The sequence below is a fragment of the Tupaia chinensis genome, unplaced genomic scaffold (genome assembly GCF_000334495.1).
Source record: "Tupaia chinensis unplaced genomic scaffold, TupChi_1.0 Scaffold000349_1, whole genome shotgun sequence".
Classification (NCBI taxonomy): Eukaryota; Metazoa; Chordata; class Mammalia; order Scandentia; family Tupaiidae; genus Tupaia; species Tupaia belangeri.
Genome location: NW_006159843.1, coordinates 346,945 through 352,364, shown reverse-complemented (window position 1 = coordinate 352,364; position 5,420 = coordinate 346,945).

Genomic DNA, 5,420 nt, shown 5'->3' with positions numbered 1-5,420 from the left:
TCTCTCTCTCTCTGATGAGCGCATGGGCCCTCTGGCAATTAAAAAAAAATACAAACAACAATGTCAGCACTATTTGATTGTTTATGCAGCTACAAGAGAAATGCTGTCAGTTGCTGGCTATCAACGTGAACAATACAGTCAGGAGTCACTGAGGCACGTGAGAACGCTTAGGCTAAAAAAGATACTGAGTACGCTAAAGGCTGGCTGGAATTTCAATGTGAAGAATCTCCCAAGCAGTGGAGAAAGCAGAAAGAGGGATCCCTGTAAACTTAATTTGCATGCAAGCCATGGTTGGTTTCTGAAGGGGAGGAGTTAGAGACAACACTGGAAGGACAGGCTAAAATGGAATGATGGAGCTTCCTAAAGCCAGCGAAAGGACCCTCCTCACGGCAAGGGAAGCACTCACAGCATTTGAGCAGAAGACCATTAGGATCCAAACTGTGAATTGCAGCTCCTATGTTTTGAGTAAATTAGAGGGAAAAAACGTCACAGTAGACTCCCACAAGATCTCCTAATTGACCTCCCTTCCCTGTACTCTCATCCTATACTCCTCCTCCAGGTTCTCTTTAAAACAGTATTTTTCCCACATCTCGCCTTCTCCAATTGCCATTGTCCTCTCCAGATCCTCACTCTCGTAGGCCAAAGCCCAGATTCTCGGGTTAGCATGCTGGTCCATCACATCTGCTTCAACCAAGCGCACTTCACAGCTCTCCTGCCACACCACGTGGGCCCCCACTCCTCACAGGTTTGCCATGGACCACGGTCCACCATCTATGCCACCTGTCACAGATGTCTCCGAAGCCCAAGGACTCACCTTCCCATAGACCTTGGCGTCTACTTCTCCCGGCTGCCTCTGGTCATACTGCATGCTGCTCACTCACCCACTGGGCGCATCGCCTTGGAGCTGACCACCCAGTGATCTCCTCTATCACTTCAGCTCCGTTTGACCTCCCTCACGTCTCCATTTCTCAACTTATGGAACATGACATCCTAGCAATATCCCGAATGTGGCAGATGCTCACTAAGCCATAGTGATGTTGCTAGTGACGAGGAAGATTCAGATTCAGAAGACCCCTGCAGGGATGCAAGCATACAGATAATGGGCAGAACTAAGCATGAGTAGAACTAAAATTTTTAAACAAATTGGAAAGAAAAATAAAATAAAATGATTATTTAGACATGACTGGCAGGGAGACATAACAAAAAAGACTCTGAAACTCCCCCTGAGAAATCAAAAGAATGATAAAGTAGCCCCCAGCACGAGGCAGACACTTGGCAGGTGGGAAAGCCAGGTGGGGCAGGTGCTGTCCCCTGCAGGAAAGGGTTCAGATTCAGACGGGTTGCACGTGAGCTGCTAGTGAGACCTCGAGTTGGAAATGCAGGACGGAGGGTCCAAACAGTCCAGGCTCTAGTCCTGGGTTTGAAGACACTTATGTAGGCAAGTATTCAAAACTGCATTAGTAAATGATATCTCTGATGGAGAACTGAAGAAAAAGATCAAAGAACCTAGGATATGCAGGAACCATAGAAAGTCCTGACCAGGAAGACAAGGTTTGGTAGGAGAGTTGCTGCTTGGTAGCAGAAAATCAAATGACTGAACCGTTTCAAGAAGGAAAGCAGTCAAGGTCATCGCATGAAAAAGGCTAGTCAAAAGAACAAAGAACGTGGGAACCAGCAGTTAGCGTAATGGCTATGTCACTGGACTCCCACCTAGTCGACCGCGGTTCGTGTCCCAGACCCGGTGGCTTAAAAAACTCACACCGGGCGAGTGTACGTGCGTGCCCAAGATCCCGAGAGAATGGAGGAGAAGGGATGGCGGCGTGACCATCCCCCCTGGGGGGTGATTTCTCGCTTTCTGTCTCTATGTCTCTCTCTGTCTATCTGGTGAGCGCACGCGCCCTACAGTGAAAATCTCTCCAAAAAAAAAAGAACAAAGAACGTGTCTCTCAGCTCAAATGCTACCTCTTCCAAGAAGCCTTCCTTGATCACCCACCACAGGACCCTCTCCTTTCTTGGAACTATCGTCCACCACTCTCTTAAGGCACAGCTTCCTGTGTACCAATTATGAAGGCATTATTTAAATCCTCTGATGTTTAAAGAATGGGTCTAACCCATTAAATACAGGGTCTAATCAAAACCTGAGCATGTGGGTAATCACTACATCTTTGTGGAATAAATGAATATATACCACATGATTCTCCTGTGCACGTTTTTCTGAAATTACTGCTCAATCCAATTCATGACCATGTGCTACAAAAAGTAAATCACACGTTGTTTAGATTCTTTGTTCGAACACCCACCACCGCTAATTCAAAGCCACTCCAGAGCACACACTACCTGCAAGCACTGTCACTTTTTCTTTTTAGCCCATAGTTCAAAGGCAATAAAGAGAGAAAAATTTTCACACAATTGCTTTCAATTAAGCATAACCAGAGCTTACAAAGTTAGATCTTCTCATTATCTTTTCCTTTCTTGTAAACAAGCTAAATCTTTTAGGGTTTCAATTTCCCAACTTTTTGTTTTGTTTCAATGTATCAAACCACTTCAAAGGTAATGGCCTTGAGAAGAATTCCATGATAAGAAGCGGAATTTATGTTCTTGCAGCAAGCGGTGGCTGGGCATTTTTATAATGGTTAAATCATGAACGAAAAGCAAAAAGTGCCACTTCAAGGAAATTAAAGAATCGCAGCGTCTGAGAATGTTCCACTCTGCCAGTAGAAAAACACATTAACAAAGAGACCTTTATAAAGCATTAACCCAACAATCAAAGAAGCAGCCGCTCAAGACTCCATATGCCCCTCTTCCTTTATAGCCTAGTTTCTTGCAAGAGGAGGCTATGCTTTTTATTGCAATTTCTGCCTTGAAGTCACTCCAAATCATTACAATCTGGCTGCACCCAACGCCGCCATCGCATTCCATTGAACCTGCTCTCAACAGCACACCAGTGATTTGCCAACTAAGAATTGAATGGACCATCAGCCCTATCCTGCTAGTTCATGGCATTGGTCACTGTCTCCCACTCCTTTGCTCCCACAGATTGCACCTCTTCCTGCTCTCACCCTGTAAATGGGAGGGGGTGCGTCCTGGGACATTGTCTTTGCTCCTCTTCCCTTCTCATCCCACACACTTCCTGGACAATCTCGCTGACTCCCTGATGGCTCCCAGACCTCTCTCCGAGGCAATCCTGTCACATTCCCAACCCATGTTTCTGCCCATACAAGTCTCCTAGGCACTGCAAGTTCCACAAAGCCAAAACTGAGCTCATTTTGCTCCCGGACTTGAAGCATCCCACTGTGGTCCTGATGGTCTCATGGCACCAATGTCCATTCCAGTGAGAAGCCTGGGAGTTGCCCTTAATCCTGGCCTTTCCCCTCAGTTCACACCCAGGGAAGGATCACATTCTATCAACTCGACTTCCCGAGCATCACAAGAACTTGTCCGTCCTCATCTTCACTGCAATTGCCTTAGTTCAAGTCCCATCATCTCTCCAGCTTCACTCCTCCAACCTATTAGGCCATTCTTCGACCTCCCAATTTGTTCCCCTCAGCCCCCAACTCTCTTCCTGATGCTTCTAAGTCATCTTTCTAAAATGCAAAAATCCTATTAGACAACTCCCGGCATAAAAATCTTCCAAAATCTCAGAAGATTATGATTACAATCCTGAATATGGAATTAAAGGCCTTCGGTGACCTGACATGGACAAGAGTTTTCAACCTAAACTCCCTTCGTAACACTTGCACCCGACTGTGGTCAACCAGCAGGCCCTCTGAGGATTAGCTCTGAGACATCTTCTCCTCCTCACTCTCACTCACTCTCTCTCTACTTAGATGAATCATCCCACTCAATCTTGAGATACAGCTCAAAGACCCCCTACTCTGAAAATGTGGGACACACCCGGGGTTCTCAGAACCCATGGACTTCCTGTCCCTAGTCATTGCTCTGTGATCGTCTTCATCACACTGTACCACAAGGGCTCGATCACTGAGCCCCAGGCCCACTGCCTGCACTCATCCATGCAGCACTGGGGGAGAGGGTTCACATTTCCACAGCTCTGAATCCCCAGCTCAGGCGAAGAGCCTTCGGTTCAGAAGTGAACGATGACACGGAAGCCTGTGCTCATCTGGCATCAGCAAGCATCATTCTATCACTCCAAGCATCGTGCTCGGTTTTCCCCAGGACTACCGCGGACTCCTAAGACCCACTCAAAGATAAGGCGCATTGCAATCTCCCAGATGTTAAAAGGTGAAAACCTGGAGTCTATGAAATAGGACATTAATTTAAGTAGCCTGATCAGAAGAACTTAATGTAGTCATTAGACTAAAAATCATCTTGAAAATCCAAGTGCTGAAAATGAAACAAACTTTCTAAGGTAACTCAAATAGTTCCGTGGGTATGTTATCCCAAAAGGCAATTATGTTTTTCCTTTTAAATGCTTGTTAAGGAACTATTTGTTCTACATCCTGCTCGTGGTGCCATAACACAAATCTACACCTATTGAAATTCATAGAATTATGAAAAAATAGCAAAGTCATGGGAAACAGTTCAATATGCCTGTCTTCTTAGACCTACACCCCACACTCTCCCACCCACCCAGCCGGGACTCGATCTCCATGGACCCGCGAGAACCCAAAGAGGACTCCATTTCCTCTAACGCTCTCACTCTATTTTATGGGCAATGACTTTAAAATAGTGCCCAGGCCCACCTCCACCACCTCTGTGACCTGCCCCAGGCTTCTTGCCGCTAACCTGGGGCCCTATTCTCCCTCTAACCCAGTTTTTCTCACTCTGGCTTCTGAATCCTGTTGCTGCCAGCTCAAGCCCTCTCCAGCCCCCTCCCATCTCACTCCACCCACTGGCTGTCTCTTGCCTATTTACCATGGGATATCTGGGCTCTCCTTGGGATAGAGGGTATGAGACTTCCCTCTCGTCTTGAAACTTTTTCAATTTTCCTTTTCGCCCAGGCACCCAGAGTCTGCTTCAAAAGGTTAAAAAGCATCTGAACATGGTAAGGCATACTGTTCATACATTAAGAATGGGAATGCTAGAAGGAACTCGCATGGCCTTCTATTTTGCTGATCAGGAAACGGAAGCACAGAAAGACAGTACTTGGTACAACATGGCAGACATACACCAAAGTGATCCTCTTCAGAAAGACTAAATAAGGGGAACCAGCAGTTAGCGTAATGGCTATGTCGCTGGACTCCCACGTAGTCGACCGCGGTTCACGTCCTGGACCCGGTGGCTTAAAACTCACGCCGGGCGCGTGTACATGCGTGCCCAAGATCCCGAGAGGAGAATGGAGGAGAAGGGATTGCAGCGTGACCATCCCCCCTGGGGGGTGATTTCTCGCTTTCTGTCTCTACGTCTCTCTCTGTCTGTCTGGCGAGCGCACGCGCCCTACAGTGAAAATCTCTCAAAAA